The sequence below is a fragment of the Danio rerio genome, chromosome 24 (assembly GCF_049306965.1).
Source record: "Danio rerio strain Tuebingen ecotype United States chromosome 24, GRCz12tu, whole genome shotgun sequence".
Classification (NCBI taxonomy): domain Eukaryota; kingdom Metazoa; phylum Chordata; class Actinopteri; order Cypriniformes; family Danionidae; genus Danio; species Danio rerio.
Genome location: NC_133199.1, coordinates 34,491,395 through 34,510,690, shown reverse-complemented (window position 1 = coordinate 34,510,690; position 19,296 = coordinate 34,491,395). Strand labels below are relative to the sequence as shown.

The 19,296-nt window shown below is 34.2% G+C and overlaps 2 long non-coding RNA genes and 1 other non-coding gene across 5 annotated transcripts in view; 1 reads left to right on the top strand and 2 right to left on the bottom strand.

Moving 5' to 3' along the window:
• LOC141380735 (uncharacterized) overlaps positions 1-19,296 on the top strand; it is a 61,895-nt gene that overhangs the window by 7,184 nt on the left and 35,415 nt on the right. For 2 of the 3 annotated variants that reach the window (XR_012399468.1, XR_012399469.1), the window contains exon 3: positions 6,029-6,137. This is a non-coding gene — a long non-coding RNA (uncharacterized lncRNA). Of the gene's footprint in view, positions 1-6,028; positions 6,143-9,291; positions 11,311-19,296 lie in introns of those variants that run through there. The other variant, XR_012399467.1, reaches the window with a different exon arrangement.
• Positions 14,878-19,071, bottom strand: LOC137489255 (uncharacterized). Its single transcript, XR_011008657.2, has 3 exons — positions 18,760-19,071; positions 16,713-16,821; positions 14,878-16,509 (listed from the first exon to the last, which is right to left on the bottom strand). It is a non-coding gene; the product is annotated as an uncharacterized lncRNA (long non-coding RNA).
• On the bottom strand, positions 16,292-16,419 carry dre-mir-137-2 (microRNA 137-2). Its single transcript, NR_045229.1, has one exon. It is a non-coding gene; the product is annotated as a microRNA 137-2 (primary transcript).

The following is a 19,296-nucleotide window of genomic DNA, read 5'->3' as shown; positions in this document are numbered from 1 at the left end:
CTTAAGTAGTGACGTGTTTATGACGTATGTAATACTGTTTCCGGGTCCAAGCCGCCATTCATTTGAGTGGAGAAATCATTCTTTTATGATCACGTTTTATTCCTAATACACAACAAAGTTAATTTTATATAAAATCATAGTGTACACAATAATCTCTGGGCTTGCTGCATAACAAATACCAAAAATTTAACAATTAATAAAAATTTAATTACTTTCTGGCCATCGGATATTAGGCATGGACATATATACTGCGATCGTGATTTTCGAAAGCATTAAATCGCTTTGTAAACTTTTATAATTACCATTTCATGAGTCTCCCCATTCAGTTGAATAGAGCGCTTGGACCCGGAAGCCGCTTCGCGTGACGTCACACTTAACAAGCGGATATATAATTTCCATTATTTGAAACAAAGCACAGGCATATCCAAGGTAATACGTCAGCAGGCGACCCGTGAACGTGTGCAATATACTGACACTGAGAAGAAGAAACTGTTGAATGAAGTCATTATTTATATTTTACATGGGCACAACAGTAGATCTCTCATAGATTGATAATATTACAATTCAACCACTGAAGGCACATGGGCTGATTATGTATTTGTTTGTACTTAAAATAATTTGTGACCATTGCTGTCTATGAAGGATGAGAGAGCTCTCAGATTTCATCTAAAATATCTAAATTTTTGCTCAAAAGACAAGCAAAGGTTTCAGGGGTTTATGAGGGTGAATAATTAATAGCATAATTCATTTTTGGCTAAACTAACTCTTTAAAACTCATGCAAATGATGGACCTTCACTCCAGTATGGCCATCTATCCACCCACACATCCTCTATCCACTCACCCACCCAACCACCTACCGATCCAACCACCTACCGATCCATCCATCCATCCATCCATCCATCCATCCATCCATCCATCCATCCATCCATCCATCCATCCATCCATCCATCCATCCATCTCTCCATCTATCTATCTATCTATCTATCTATCTATCTATCTATCTATCTATCTATCTATCTATCTATCTATCTATCTATCTATCTATCTATCTATCTATCTATCTATCTATCTATCTATCTATCTATCTATCCATGCCCCTGAATGTGCAATTTCTTATTTATTCAGATGTTCTTTAATATTTGAGAACTGCAGTAACACGAAGGCAACAGAATAGCGATTAGAGCGCCGATAAAAGGGACGAGTGCAGACGGAGCGAGATCTCGCAGGGTCAGATGGAGGACAGACGTTCAGAATAACACCTCTGAGTCCAGTGAAGATCATTCCGACAGACAGCCGGATATCACAGTCAGTTGCTTATCGCAGGACCTTGAAAATACCAGGAAAGGGAAAAAAATCCCATCCCCTCTTTCTTTTCACCTTCAAAGTGGGTATAATACGGCCTCAAAGAATACTTGATATTCTCATATTGGTATTTGCTGATGGCGGTGCTGCTCACACATTCAGTTGGCGTGGAGGAAAGGTTGTGTCTTGGGACTCAATAGATTAGTAAGTCTGGGGACAAGTGTCTGGATGCCCCTGTTTAGCATGTGAATGACACACTAGTGTGCGCTATTGGCTTTGGTGGTAGGAGCCAACAAGCTGCGAGACGGACAATGGAGAGACCATTCAAGTGCAATTGTGTTTGCATTAAATATGTATTGATGAAAAAAAAAACTTGCAACACGAGGTAGCTGCAAACTCTATTCTGTAGATGTGTTATGGTTCTATCTATCTATCTATCTATCTATCTATCTATCTATCTATCTATCTATCTATCTATCTATCTATCTATCTATCTATCTATCTATCTATCTATCTATCTATCTATCTATCTATCTATCTATCTGTCTATCTGTCTGTCTGTCTGTCTGTCTCTGTCTGTCTAATCCTTCAATCCATTCATCCACCTATCTGTCATCTATTCAGTCATTCATCTACCCAATCCATCCATGCATCCATCAATCCATCCATCCATCCATCCATCCATCCTACCATCATCCATCCACATATCTATCTATCCATTCATTTATCCAATCCATAAATTTATCCACCTATCCATCCATATATCTATCAATCTATCTATCCATCCAACTACTTATGTATCTCTCCATTTATTTATCCAATCAATCAATTCATCCATCTATCAAACCATCCACCTATCCATCTATCTATCCACCTATCTATCTTTCCATCCATCCATCCATCCATCCATCCATCCATCCATCCATCCATCCATCCATCCATCCATCCAGACAAAAGTTGTTTGGGAAAAATAAAATTCATTCTTTTCTTTTTTTTCAGGAAACATAATGATGAATAACGAATATGAAAATAAGAACTATTTAGGATCTAGCACTTTTAAGAAGTTCACTGAAGACCATTTTTCATTCATTCATTTACTTGTCGGCTTAGTCCCTTTAATAATCCGGGGACTCCACAGCAGAATGAACCGCCAACTTATCCAGCACGTTTTTACGCAGTGGACTGTTTAATTCAGTTACTTGCCATAAATTTTTAATTGTTTTTTTTTCCTGAAATTTAAAAGCAGTTTTTTGATTGAAAATCATTGTTTGACAGCAAATATAATTGCAATCCTCATTCGAAGTTTTTCTCAGTGGCTTTAGTGCATTTTTCACAACACTATTTACATTTGCACAGCAGTTAATGCATTTCTTAAAACAATTAGTACAAACTGAGAACCTGCAAAAGCATGTCACTTGCTTAAAAGTCACTTGCAAAAAAAGTCAGAATTTGGTGACACTTCCTGAACATGCTCAAGACTACTTACTGTTTGCACAGCCATTTGAAAACTACAGTAATGTTAGACATCTCTGCATTTAGTGAGGCATCTGAGTACAAGACACTAAATATGTATGTTTCACATTTTTACTGTATTTGCTCTTTGCAATTCTGATTTATTCACAGCATTGTGCAAAATAATAAATACATCCTTATTTACAACAAATATAAACTCCCTTTGGATAGAGCTGTGCACAACTGTAAACAATATTGCAGCACATATTGAAACTGAACCTACAACATACACAGGTCTGTAAATCATTCATGAAGTTGTTCAATTTAGAAGACATTTTCTGAAAAAAAAAAATAGCTTGACAGATTTTGACACCCAGTTCAACATTTTTGTATGTAATGGCTCAAGTAATCAAATGAGGACTATTAGTTTTTTATGGAATGACTATTCAGCAATCAGAATGACATGACGTAAGCAAGTGATAATGTAATAAACAGCAGAGAGTTGAATGAAAGCAGTTGATGCCCGTCCAAAAGCATTTGCAATTTGTTGGAAGGAATAAGGAACTGCTACTAGGATGCGCACAAATGACTAATTATTTTGAGAAATGCATTAACATTTGTAAATGTAAATAGTGTTGTGAGAAATGCACCAAAGCCACTGAGAAAAACTTTAATTCTAAATCATAAAACACAAGATCAATCTTTGTTTTTTATTGTTTTTGAATGAACATATTTACAGAAAATAAATATTTGATCCTGTTTGCACTCACAATTGAATGTTATATGATAGAAAAGGCTGTGTATGATGAAATAATAGCAGGAGAACATCACTGTTAATTGTTCTTGAAATAATACGGAGCTGAATCAAGGTTAAGTCTTGTTGAAACATATTATTTTCATGTATCATTAATAAAGAACAGCCACATAGGAAGGTTTAATGAAAAAATGACTCTTCCAAAGCTTGCTCTTTTTTTTCTTTTTTCTTTCTTTTTTGAATCAAAAACAACAATTAAGTAGTCAGATTCACAAATAAATTACTATTTTATATATTTATATATTTTTTATTAAGTAGTAGTAGTTTTTGAGTGATAATCAAAATCATCAAATACTGTATGTTAATATCACTGCAGTTTTTAGTACAAATTGCACGAGCGAAAATAAAAGGCAAAATATATTGTGAAATAATGTCAAGAAAAAAATTACTCTTTTGAAAGTACATTCATTATAGTGAACCAAACCCACCGATAACTAACAGTGTAGTCTGATTTGCAAATACTCTCCTGTTCTTTTTAGCAAATCAACATCACAGTCCATTTGTTAGATTTACTAGCAATTTCTAAGCAAACATATTCTCATTTTTGTAGAAAATCCTGAAACCACAAGACCGACCTTAATTTTTTTCTGAGCTGCTTTTTGAAATCTAGCCTACATCTCTGTAAAATATGCTGTTAAAATGATTTTAGATGAATCAAATAACAATTTCTAGTCATCTCAATTCACATCAGTCAGACTGACTAAAAGTATTAGGTTACATTTTGTATAACTAAATAAAAAATCAACAATTTGTTGATTAACTGATTAGTTAATTAGTCATTTGTTTTTTTAATTGCCTTTTTTAACAGCATACAGAAAAATAAATATTTCACCTGAATCTGCCATTAGTTGAATGTGATATTACAATGTAAAATGCTGGGTTTCACATAAATGTGAAAAAATGTATTAGTGTTTACAAAAATAAGTGGATTGAACTTAAAACAATTGAGTTGCCCTTTCTAAAAAAAAAAGAAAAGCAATAATTGTGTTGTTTCAGCTCATTATAAATAAATAGGTTGACCAAACAGTAAACGCCACACATTTTAAGTGTATTTTGTGAAAATGATACCAATAAAACACACATTTGAACTAAATTCTGATGTGGAATAGTATACATACACATAGACAATCATCGTAGTTAAAGATCCAAATGACTTCATATTAGTGAATTAAAAACACAGCTCACAAACAGTCAAGTCTGATTCACAAACAAACGGCTCGTGTTCTTTTTAACAGCAAATGTACAAATGACTCTTTAAATTAACCACATTTGGCTCAGATGAATGTAATGTTTTTATAAACCAATGACTTGTGTTATTAGTGGTTAGTATCAAAGTTAGTAGGCTGTCTGTCTATATTGCTTTTTGTTCAAACTACTTATTTAAAATTAGTTGAATTAACACAATTCTCGAGTTTTTTGGGAACTACTTGATTGTCTTAATTCAATCAGCTTAAAATGGTAACAGCATGTAAGTCAACATTATCTATCTATCTATCTATCTATCTATCTATCTATCTATCTATCTATCTATCTATCTATCTGTCTGTCTGTCTGTCTGTCTGTCTGTCTGTCTGTCTGTCTGTCTGTCTGTCTGTCTGTCTGTCTGTCTGTCTGTCTGTCTGTCTGTCTGTCTGTCTGTCTGTCTGTCTGTCTGTCTGTCTGTCTATGTACTTTTAGAAACAACTTAATTGTTTTATGTTCAATCAACTTAAAATGGTAATGGCTAGAAAGTCAACTCAATTTGCATTGGGACGACATGAAGGGATTGTGTGGAACCCAGCATTTTTATTCAGTCAGTCAGTCAGTCAGTCAGTCAGTCTGTCTGTCTGTCTGTCTGTCTTGGTTCAAGATATGTGTTGTTTCAACTCATGTAAATGTAAAACTCATCTTAATAGTTTTATGTTAAATCCATTTAAATTTTCAAAAATGATAAAATTTACTCAATTGATTTGGGTTTTGGTCCAACATGAAGGAATTTCTACATTGTAAAAATAACAAAAAAAATGCCAATTTTTTATTCACCTTGTTTCTTTAGTTTATGTTCACATAGTCATTTAAGACTAGACAAAATGAAAAAAGCAATCGCAAAAAAAAAAAAAAACCAATGAAATGAAACACTAGACTAAACAAAACACTTCCTTGGCTAACGCTGAGAGACAGTGAGAGCGCAGGAGTCTGGTTATTGAACACCGAGTGCTCTGTACATTTGCGCGCAGACAGTAGATTCTTTGCTGCTCTGTGCTTGAACCTAAAATGAAAGTGTGATATTTTTTTCCTCCCCTTCTCCCTTTGCTTTTGACAATGAAGCTCTCGGTGAAGATTGAGCGGCCTGCGTTTACGGGAGGTGGGGACCTAAGAGCTGGACTCTGAAGGGGCCTCTCTGGGGGGCAGGCAGCATTTAGGAGATCTGATTAATCATAGTCTCTCTCTCTCCCTCTCTCTCTTTCTCTCTTTTTGAGGCGATGGTTCAGAGCTAGCAGGAGGCCTGGCCCTTGTTACTTGTGCGTCCGGGGAGAGACAGCAGTTTACAGAGCTGTGTGTGAGGAGGGGAGATGAATGAACGGCACGGTGAAGTAATCAATTATCGTTCTCTTCAGCAGTGGACCACACACACGTACTGTACACACACACACACACACACACACACACACACACACACACACACACACACACACACACACACACACACACACACACACACACACACACGAGCACACTGCAATAATTATTCAGAACTTTCAGAATTATTCAGAACTTTGTTTTTTAATATATCTATTTGACTTATTTCAGTAAAACAGAGTTATTCTTAGTATAAGATAAATTGAAATGTAAAGAAATTAATCCTTTTATTCGTGAAGGATGGATTAAATTGTTCAAAAATGATTATAGTAAAGGCTTTTGTAATTTTTTTAAAAGACTTCTGTTTTAAATGCGTTCTTTTGAGCTTGTTTTATTCATCAAGATTTCACACTTTTCTTAGAAATTTTAAGAAGCCTAACTGTTTTCGATAGTGATGGTAATGATTAGAAATGAATAGAACTGAGAAGAATAGCTGCTGAAAGCTCAGCCTCACATCATAGGAATGAATGACATTTATATTAAAGAAAAAAAAAAAGCTGTTTTAGGTAGTAATATTATTTCACATTACTCTTGTACTATTTTTTAATTAAATAAATGTAGCACTGGTTAGCATAAAGAAATTGTATACTGAGAAAAACCTCAAGCAGCAAACAATTAATGTGTATAAAACAGCTTTAAAAAATCAGACATGGCAAGGATGTATTCCACTGTTGACTCCATCTAAACAAGATGCAAGCAGTCTCCTGCTACATTAATCCATACATTTTGGTTAGGTCCAAACGGAATCTGCGGGCACCGAAATCTGCAGATTTCTACAGATTTTCAGTCCGTCATTAAGTCTATTTATTTAGTTGTTTGTGTGTAAATTTATATTTATTCAGTTTTTAAATAAATTTTAGTAATATTACTGACTAATAATAATTTCATTTATTCACAGTATAGTTTGTAAAGTAATATACCCTGTCTTTTAGTAGATTTATTTTATGAGAGGCTTGCTTGTTTAAGTTGATCTAATTGGATCTAAAGGTATTATTTTTTTTTATTTAACATGTTAAGATTTTAATTACGATACATCTAAAATCATTCCGCATAAATCCACAGATTTTAGAAATAGCAAAACATGTTCAGAGATTCTGTCTGACCCTTGTTATGTCCTAGATTATCTGTATTTTGGTCTATATATATATATATATTTTTTTATCTTACTCCAGAATATTGTTAAAGATGTTTGTGTACATCCCTTAACTGCTGTCTTTACCATTGTATATGAAAATAACAATTTGTCAAAATTGAATTGAACTGCAATTTTTTTTTTGGCAAGACACTTGATTTTAATCAATTGGAAACATTTTGTCACCTTGGAATTATAAGGTTTTATCTGCGTTCTGAATGATTTTGAGATATTTATCTTTAAAGTTTTTGCATTCCATGGCAAACAGTATGTGTGTAACATTTTTATTTTTTTTGTTTAAATAAAAAGTCTTAAAATGTAAACAACTTATAAAAAAACATCCCATACTGTAAATTAGTTGTCATTTAATAAGAATATGTCAATAGCTAAATTTTGAAAAAAAAAAGGCAGATAGAACCTTATAATTATAATAAAATGTGACTAATTGTTTCCCCCTTCTTTTAAACAGTGGACCAAGGATGTGTTGCATTTCTTTAGTTTGGAAAAAATAAGACTTAATTTAAATAGTTCTGGGTCCAAGTTCACTGCAATGTGGTGTCCTTTCATAAATGATTTCCAAAGCCAAATGTTACTGTAAGAATAATGACTATATAATAATGACCATCACTGATGATGATTAACATGGATACCCAATTTCATTCACTGTAACAATGGATAAAATTTATTTTATAACATTAAAATTATAACTGTTGTATGAAATATTTACCAATATTCTCCAAACCACTAGGTATTTTTTGTGTGCGCTATAAAAATTGATTTATTTTCTAAGACAAAATTAACAATTATTATACATTTTGATGATGATTTAAATGGACATCAAATAATGTCATTCATTGAAATTGATAAAATTAATTTTATGACATTAAAATAATAACTATTATATATTATATTTACCAATATCCTCCAAACCACTAGGTTTTTACATTAAAAATGTAATTAAATGTATTATGAAGGCTTATGCTTTTATATATTTTAAAAAGTACAGGTCAGAGTAATTAAGTTGTTGAAGGATTACATAAATATACATGTTACAATGAATCTATTGGAAAATCTCTTGTATTTTTAAATTGTTGTTCACAAAAACATTAAAGTACACAGTTTACTTGCATTCAATTATAATTTAAACCAGACACCAACATTTATATACATCGAAATGTTTAAATTAAAGTGTATAAAACAGCTTTAAAAATTATACATTTAATTTTGTGCACTATTTAATTGGATTTTCTTTTCTGCGCAAAAATATTGATTATCATACATTTTGATGATGATTTACATGGACACCAAATAATGTCATTTATTGTAATATATCAAATCTATTTTATGATATTAAAATTGTAACTGAAATATGAAATAGATTTACCAGTATCCTCCCAACCACTAGGTTTTTACCTAATTAATGAAATTTTTAACAATTAAAAATGTAATTAAATGTATTATGGTGGCTTATGCTGTTATATATTTTAACAAGTACAGGTAAGAATAACTATATTGTTGCAACTGTACATAAATATACATTTTACCCTGAATCATAATAGAAAATCTCTTGTATTTTGAGATTTTTGTTCATAAAAATGATTTGTACATTAAAGTACACAGTTTACTTGCATTCAATTATAATTTAACCCAGACACCAACATTTATAAACATTTTTGATCAATGTTTATAATAGTCTTTTCATTATCTTTTTCTAATTTCTTTTTTCAAATTTTTCCAGGAAAAAAAGTCAACGCATCAGTACACCACTAAGTAGATCTATCTGTTATTATCTTCATAACAAAACAAAAATATACAGAATAAAAAATAAATACATTTTGCAGAGCACACACTTCGGAAACAATCCAACAAATGGCTTCTGTGTCTAATATTTAATTTCCTACTGTCAGCGAAAGCCCTTAACTGTGTTTTCTAGTATAGTCTGTGATCTTGACACCATCGGGGATTTTTCAGGCTGAAAGGGTCTTTACTGAACACTCTTGGAGGAATATAACTCACCAGAGTTTGTGAAGAGAGGAGCGATAAAGAGGAGGAAATGAAGAGAGAGAGAGAAAGAGAGAGATTGCACCAGAATGGGATGAGAGGTGTCCACCGAGAATTTGGAAGTGGAGGATCTCACTCTGGCGTTCAATCTGCGCCAGCTCCAATACTGTGGAAATAAATTGGTTTTTAAATAGATTGCTAAGCCTCTATCAGTGAGCCACTGGTGTGGGTACATTTCATAGGCGGCTATTTAAACCAACCTAAAGCTCATCCATAGTGTAACCTTATTAAAGATTTCTGCCGGTTCGACTTCACTAGCTCAGCAGGGCTTCACCTCCCGCCTCAAATTAATCTTCGGAAAACGATACACGCGATAACTGGCTGCACGCGCATGGAGGAATCCAGAGCGCGATTGTAATTAATGTAACAAGGCTTATAGTGGCTTGTATCAGGCTCTCTTTTAGAAACGGACATGCTGCGAGACTCAAAAGGCCCGTGATTGTGAGGCTTAGACGTTGTGCGGTCGTTTGTTTGAGAGGTTGTTAGTGTTCTACGTGTTGAGTTTGAAAGGTTGCAGTGTGCTGAGACCACCAGTCAAAAGTCTGGACTGCTTTGTCGTTTTTAAAAATAATTTCTTGTCTTTTATAAAAATAGCAATCAGATGTTTTACTGCAATAAAAGGTGCAATAAATGAAGCATTTTTAGTTCCAGAAAGATTTTGTTTGTGAGCACTTAAACCATAGTTTTTTAACATGAAAAACATCTACAAATGTGAATCATTTTTATCCAAGATCTCACTTTCTTTCTCAGATTTCACTCCCTGGGGCATCTGACATCATGTACCTCACATGTAGGACATGTGACATACCGTAGGGCTTCCCCTACGGTAATACACCTAAAACACGGATTGCTGTAATTTCAGGAAAAGACTTTAATTAAATCATTTATCGATTTGATGCACACCTTAATATCAGCCATAGATGTAAAGCACAAATAATGTCCTTTAATTCAGTCACGTCCAGCGACTGTCATCCCTGAACCAATTTCCATCATTACAAGCTGCCTGCTTTTATGTCTGTGATTGCTCCATTTGTTAAATGTTTGCTCACGCTTTATTTTGCAGTCTGAAACTCGTTAAATGCACAAAACACCCAATTAATGTCATAGGATGTCTAATCCAATCTTTGTGTTGACTTTACACTTGCACTTCATCCGCGTCTGCTTACTGCTCAGACTTCAAAACAATATTTATTATAAATATAATTTGATTATATGATTTGGAATTGGATGTTTTAAGAGATTATTTACATTTTTTTTTTTTTGCTATTGTTTTGCATTTAAATTAGGAATTTAACAGGATCAATTTACCGATCTCAAAATCACGATAAACTAGGGGGTCTGATATATTGATGATTCTGCGGTGGACGTGCATCTAATATGCAATCTAAAATTAAAATAAAAACAAAAAAGATACAACTGAAATAAACAAAGTTTTATCATTTTCTAAGTCTAGTATTTAGGTACAGTAATTGAATAATAAAAATAAACAATTTAATTAAATTAATTATTATTTAAGTTACAATTGGTTCAATTTCTTACACCTAAATGCTTTAAATATACATACATAACACAATACAAACTCAATATTGCATATCCTGTGATGTAACTATTGCGAATGATTGTGATATCGATGCTAAGACGATTTATTCTGCAGCCCTACACTGCAAAAAAATGTTTTTTTAGTTTAGAGTTTTTGTCCCATTTCTGGTTGAAATATCTAAAAAATATAAAAATCAAGAAGCATTTTCTAGGCAAGCAAAAAAATCTTGGTTGAGAGGTTGTGATTGTTCTACATGTTGAGTTTGTCAGTGTCGCAGTGCTTTGAGACCACCAGTCAAAAGTCTGGACTGCTTTATTGTTCTTAAAATGCATTTTCTGTATTTTATAATAAGCAGATGTTTTACTGCAATAAAAGGTGCAATAAATAAAGCATTTTGATTTCCAGAAAGAATTTTTTCTGTGAATAGTTGAACCATCGTTCTTTTAACATGAGGAACATGTGACCCTCATTATTATAATTCATTGTATGGGTCAAAAGTATTGATTTTGCATGCGTGTCAAAAATAATTTGACCTTGGGTTGCACGATATCGCAATATATATTGTAATATGAATATAATTTCACCAGATGATATAATAATAGCTACATTTGAAAAGAATTTATGATGTTAGATTGATTGGGATGAATCTGCCATGGAAGTGCATCTCCCAAAAAATAATAAGCCATCAATAAATAGATAAAACTAAAATCATTTTCCAAGTCTTATAGTATTCAGGTACAGTAGTTAAATATAAACATAAACATATAACTCAATCAAATTCATCATTATTAAAGTTACAAATGTTACAATTTATTATGGCTGAATGCTTTTAAAATCAGTATAGAATCACAGAGCTCAAAAACACATAGAAATGATGAATTCTAATATAAATAAAACTCAATACTGCACACCATGGGACTATTGTGAATGAACACATTGTGATATTGATGCTGAAACAATATATTGAGCAGCCATAATTAGAATGTTAAGTAAAGATGTCTCATGAAGATATTTTCTAAATGTCCTACTTTTAATTTAGTAAACACTTATTTTTTGATTGGTAATACACTGCAAAAAAAAAAATAAAAATGCTTTTCTTACGGAGAGATTTTGCCCTATTTCTTGTTTGAAATATCTAAAAATTCTAAAAATCAAGAAGCGTTTTCCAGACCAGCAGAGCAATCTTGTCGTTTAAGAGGTTGTGATTGTTCTACGTGTTGAATTTGAAAGGTTGCTGTGTGTCGAGACAACCAGTCAAAAGTCTGGCTGCTTTGTCAATTTAAAAATATTTTCTGTTTTGTAGATCAACAGTAATCAGGTGTTTTACTTCTTTATTTTTATATAGAGGTGTAATAGAAGAAGAATTTTTGGTTCCAGAACGTATATTTCTGCAAATCGATCGTTTCGTGTGCCGAACATCCACAGATGGCATTTTGGACCACAAAACCAACCTTATGTTGCACTACACAAAAAAAAAAAAGTAATATTCATTGAATTTACTAAATTTGTTTAAGGTAAGTGGTTGCAAACAATTTATATAAGATGAATTCAAACAAACTAATTTAGTTGAACATCACTAAATTTAATTTGTTTCAATTCAGCCCATATAAATTGTTTGCAACCACTTACCTTAAAAAAAAAAATTGGTAACGCCAACATAAATACAGTATATAAATTTTTCAGTGTAGTATTTGTTTTTACTTAATACTTTTATGAACAATAAAAAATACACCGTATGGATCAGCATTCTTGGTTTTGTATGTATGTCAAAAATCATTAGAAAGTTAAGTAAAGATGTTTTAAGATATTTTATATGCCCTGCTCTAATAATAGTAAAATCAAATTTTTTGATCAATAATACACTGCAAAATACCCATTTGTCTTGTTTTCAGAAATAATAAGTCAAAATTAAGTGAGTTTTTACATAAAATAAGCCCAATAATCTGCCAATGGGGTAAGCAAAATTCTGGTTTTTGCTTTGGAATAAGAATACTTTGCTTTCCCCACTGGCAGATTATTTTGCTTGTTTTAAGAAAAAAATAATAATTTTGGCATATTATTTCTTAAAACAAGACAACATGTTTTGCTTGTCTGGAAAATGCTTCTTTATTTAAGAATTTTTAGATATTTGGACTAGAAAAAAGATAAAAACTCTAAGTAAGAAAAGCTTTTTTTTTTTTTGCAGTGCATGCATTATTACAATTTAATCTTTACATTTAAAGTCAGTTTTCTAAGTATTTAGATTTTATTTAATCATTAGGTTCCAGATTTTTAATTAGTTGTGTCTTTGCCAAATAGTGTCCTATCATAACAAACCATACAGCAATGATTAGCATATTCATTCAGCTTCCAGTTTATATATATATCAATTTCCAAAACACTTATGGCTATATTTTTAGTCCCAAATCTGTATTATTATTTTCCACTATAAAGAACCTTTTGTGCAATTGAAAGGCTCTATGGATGTTAAAACTTCTTTATGGGAGCAATAATTTTACATAGAATAAAAAAAAAACAAATGAAGAGACCACAGTTTCTCTCAGTTTATCTGGATGTGGATTTACTAGGCATGTGTGTTGAGTAAAATACAAATGCAATGTAAAACATTGTCTTTTAAAACATTTGAGTGTTAATATTCACAGCAGAAATCCACATAAATTTGTTAAGTTTATCTTAGTCGATTTGTGTTGGGACAACATGAAGGAATTAAATTAACTTTTTAGTTTTTACAAATTTAAGTGGATTAAACATAAAACAATTAAGTTGTCCCCCCCAAAAAAACAAAAAAAACTGAAGAATTGTGTTGTTGTTCAGCTCAATTCAAATCAGTAGTTTGAACAAACAGCAAATGCCATTTTTATAGTTCTGATGCTTGCAATCAAAATTTAATATTAGATTTTTTAAGTAAAATCATGTATAATAATAATTTTCTATAAAACAAATGTCACGCATTTAAGCATAAAGCTTAGCCATAAAATCACAAATCCACTCAAGCGTGTCCAAACTTTTGACTGGTTGTGTAGAATCCATTTCCTTTCCCGAGGGAAGCATATGCTAATGCAGCAGATTTTCAATTGATTAATGCCCCTGATCTTATTTGTGGCAAAGAGCATTAAGCCCTGACGGAAGTCAAGGGATGATAGAGCATTATGACATCATGAACGAGAAAATGAGCAAAATCCCGTAAAAGAGATCGCTTAAAAATGCTGAGGCGATAAAATAATAATAATAACCCTGCAGGTCAGGCCTTTGTGCTGGGTGTAAATATCTGCTCATACATGTTCAATCATAAAGAGTGGAGTTATTAGCTGAATGACCATCCATCAGTCAATACGAAAAGAATAAGTAATAATAATAATAATGCTTATACCAAGAAAAATATGAAGAATATTGCTTTGTACTGAATAAATCTATTACTGTATATAGATTTCAGGTATTTAAATAAACAAATAATTCATACCATGATTGTTTGTACATGTTCATGATGGGATAATACTATTCTCACAAACATTCTTTAAACAAATAGAATCAAAGCTTCTTAGTGAATTGATCTCTCTAAAAATAGAAATAAAACACTGTTTCGACAGCTAAATAACTAGCATATATAGTGATAGACATTATGTCTTTGACAAAATGCTATTTTAATGAAAATGCCTGGAAGAAATCAGTTTTTTTTTTAATTGTTTAAGGTTACATTTTGTCTTTCAATCAATTAAAAGCATCTGAATGCCACCTGCTAGGACACTCTAATAATGAAATATTATTCAATAATCACTACACCAAGAAAAACCCCATAGCAAAAATAAACATCTCAATAAATCTCAACAGGCTTTTCGAAGACAGAAATGTTTGTTGTGTCCATACATGGATTTTTATTTGATTTTAAGCTTCATTGTAGCCTACATTTAAAACCGATCCTTCACCTACAAGGGACAAAATATACAAAAGCATCATAATTTGACTTAAATCAAGCTTTATTTATAATATAAGGGGGAGGAACAAAGATGATGTGCACATAAAAATAATTTCAAGATGAGCTGTGAAGGCCTGAGTAATTTCATCACGTCATAAACTGCAGACAGATGGAAGTTAATCAGTGTCAAGGGTTTACAGTGAGATATTTACTCAACAGCATCACAAAAAGAGAAAGAAAGTCGACCAACATGCTATCATACATCAGAACTATGGGAGCATGGAATCATTTAAGCATCTGAAATACAAGAAAATACTCTTAATATATCATATAATGGCTAATCAAATGGCTTGCATGTGACCTTTCTTGCAATTCTCTCTCAAGGCACGGTTTAGCATAAATTAATAAAGGAATAAATGAAACGTCATTCATTTTAAATCTGCGTGCAAAGAATAAACTCGTTTTAATCAGCCGAAAGGTGTTAGATTTTCATCAATATTCATTTTAAATCTTTAAGAAACGGCAGTCAAATGAGTTAAACCAATACAATCCCATGTGATTTTCAGTTGTGTGGGTCCCCTAGTGGTAAAACCCTACATTATTCCTCCTCCACACCTCTTTTCTCTCTATTCATTTAAACACATAGCCGAAAGAAGGATAATTACAGAGTGATCAAGGATAGAGCGGGCTGATTGTTGCCTTTAGTCTATCTGAAATGCTAATACATCACTTAAACGTGCTGCATAATAATGGCGAACGAATTAAAATGTTTGCAGATTTTACAAATCAGTACATCAACAAGCCGGTCCAAATGCAATCCATTTGTTTTGATTTCATGTATATTTATAAGACCTGATGGTAAGCTTTCATAAGTCAAGTAGATCCTATTAGGTTTCCTAAATGGATTTCATGGGCGTTAGAACGCAGCATCATAAGCTGGCCTGATACATATTCATGATACATTCAAGATATATACGCGTGCCTACATGGGAAGCCGCGCCGCAGTCAATCTAAAGCCTCGGTAACTGTTTATCTGCAGTGTGTCCCTTTACAAGCCGCATAAATTTAGCTGTCAGTGGCATCGTGGACGTTTCATTCAATTCTTTTTTCCCCTCTCCATACGGAAACCCTGCGCGATAAATGTCATTTCAAAATCAATTTGCATTAAAAAGGTAGAGTGTGTGCGGTCCTGAGAAAAGAATATATGGCACATTTGCATCTAAACCCCGCCCGATGTGTTACAACATACACCATTCCCTTCTTTTTTCGGCGAATCATAAATCCGATGGCTGAAAAGATGTTTGGTAGGAGTCGCCGGATAAATCAACAGCACAAGCTTCACACACAACCACACACACACACAAACAGGAAATGCAGTATCGCTGACTCAATAAATGGATGTGGGCGTGAACCAAACGCATGTGTGCGTGCAGGCAGGTGGGCCTTCTGGATTCAACGCTCTCTCGCCGCCGACATGACTCTCCTCGACTACGCGTATTCTTAAGCAATAACAACGAGAGCCGTATTATCCACCCAAGAATACCCGTCACCGAAGAGAGTCCTTTATAGAGGGAAACAACAGAACCGCCTGCCTGTTGTTCGGAAAACGGCCTTTTTCAAAACAATTGATTGAAGACGCTTTGTAGCGCAAGGCAAGGGCCCCTCAACGGCTCGTCTGCAAACAGAAATTAACAGTGCATTTTGGTTCAGTAAACGCCTCAGAGGAAATGTGTTGGTAAGTGTGTTTTGTGTCCCGTTTCCTCCCAGCAATCTGTGCTCTCACAGGGCCGTTCGGGGGAAAGGTGCATTTAATGAAGAAGCAGGGGGGATGGGGCGAAGGGGGTTATGGGTAAGCCCCCCCCAACAGCGTAAACTCACCTGGGATGCAAGGACCCCGTGGAGGTCCTCCGGCGAGCATGCATGTCTTGATTCCCATTGCCACGGCGATGATGATGATGGTGATGATAGTCCACTGTAAAGGGTGCACCTAGAAACACAGACCGTGGAGGTTAGGGTAGAATCTGATGTTTCCTTGATGTTGGTCTAGTTGTGATATAGAAATGAGGCAAAATTAGTCCATTAGCACCGTGAGGAGAATTCTATATGGAGACGTGGACTCAAATGAAGCATAGCGACCCCCCCTCCTCCTCATACCCCACTTGAGGATGACAGGGGGAGGGAAAGAAAAAAACGAGAAGGGGGTGGGGGCTAAACTGTGTGATTAGTATATGAGAGGGGGAAAAAAGTCTTGTAAATGCATGTTAAGAAAAGATTTGTGCATTTTATAATATGGGATTTCTCCCATATCTATCTCTAATATTAGAATGAATTTAGTGCATTTATTACTGTGTCATTTAAGAATATTGAGATTAATACAAGTAAAACATTTATTCTTTGTTTAAATTCACAGATTACAAATAATTCAGTTAATTATGTTCTAATTATATATCTATTTTAGTTCCTTCTAATCAATGGAGCTTATTTAGGGATATAGGGCTTATTTAGGGGTAATTCAATTTCATGCAAAAGTGTACTAGGTTTTATTACCTATATAAAGTGTTTGTCAATAATTACATTTTAAAGAAAATCTCACAATTATTTAAGATATTTTTACTGAATAATATTTTGAAATAAAAACACACTTTATCAGAACAACCTACCATTAAAAAAACATCACAAACACAATTTGTATCTGCCTAACTGTCCTCCATTTCATACCAAATATATTCGTGTAATATACAAACAAACATGACACCTCTGACAAAATAACCTGGAGATACTTTTAAAATCGATTACTCTATTTTAACACTGATCATTTACAAAATGTGAAACACACGCTCAGCTTTTCCTGCTGAAATCCCCACTTCTCAAAAGCCAGCAGAGGGAAGCCAGTAAATTAAACTGAAGAGAAGGCAGATGGAGAGGGACAGAATACGAGGAATAGCTGGACTCGAGCACACAACGCAACAAAAGCCACCGTACGCGACACACCGGCAGTGTAGCAGCCGGCTGCTCTCTCTCGCTCTCCAGACTCCCAGTCTGCAAAACGATGAGACGCACCTCACACACACACACACACACACAGCCACCCTGACGCAGGGCACACTCCCCTAGTGCTATAGCCCCAGGGCTCTTACTCGCTCTGTCCATTTCAGAAGCTACACACACTCACAAACACACACACACACACGCTCCAGTATCCAGGGACTCAACCCCCGTCCAAACCCCCTCAGAACTCCAGGAGTTAATCAATGGCCTCCATGCATGGATTTTGTGCTTTTTTAGATTTGTTTGTCTTTGCCAAAGTTCCTCTTCCATCTTTTTTCTCCTTTTGAATTATAAATATATTGATCCGACATTTTTATTATTCTAATATCTTCATGCAAAACTTATTCACTGCGTTTAAAAACATTTAGGAAAAATGTAAAACATTTTAGCAGCCTAAAATATGGAAATTTGTATTTTTGCCTCCTCCTAATTTCCTCTTTCTCTTTCTTTTTTTTTTATATTTGACTCTCTACATCCAAAAAATTCACTCATAATTTAATTCTAAATATTATTTGTCTCAAAATTAAAGAAATAGCAGCTATGAAATATGAAAAAAAAAATAAATCTGTATTCTCAACCTCTCTCCACTCCTCCCTTTCTCAACAAGCGATCTGCGCTATTCCACCCTACATTACAAAAAAAAAAAAACCACACACACACTTTGAGTCGGACCCTTTACTGATTGCAATTTAATTGAATGGAGCCCATGAATATGGTAATTTCACAAGACACTTGACATGAGCATCAGGAGGTGTGGAACACACTGGTGAAAATGACCAAAATGTACACGACGCGCATTTAGGCTGACAAAAAAACAAAATCAATCGATATTCTGGAAGAACAAGATAAAGCAAGTCCACATGTGGATGCGACTTACCCCGTCAAACCCTCAGCAGCATCTTGTTGTGCGGGTTGGAGATGCCCAATCGTGATAAACCCAGGCGATGCTACACAGAGCCAGGCGACCAGTCCCGTGGTGTGCAGGTGGACGCGGTACACGCTCGCAGGGGGGACGCTTGACAAAAGGATCAAAACCCACTGCCCACTCCCGAGCCAGTTGTTGCTTGACACAGCAAATGAACTTACAGCACAAGAGCGAGTGAAGCTGAGGGAGGGAGAGACAGACAGGAGAGAGAGAGAGAGAGAGTGTTTGGCGCGTGTGTATGTGAGAGAGAGAGAGATGGAGAATGAGTGAGAGAGAGGAGGAGGTGGGGGTAAGAAGGGGGTTCGGAGTGAGCGGGCGAGCGAGGAGAGAGAGAATCACAGCATAACAAAACCTATAGCTACGTGGACTCTCTCTCTTTTGCTTTCTCTAGATATCTCTCCACCCTCAAAGGAAAGGAGAGAATAATTAGATTTGAGCCACACATGCTTTCCAAAAGCACTGACTCGTGGATCCCAGGCACCTAATGTT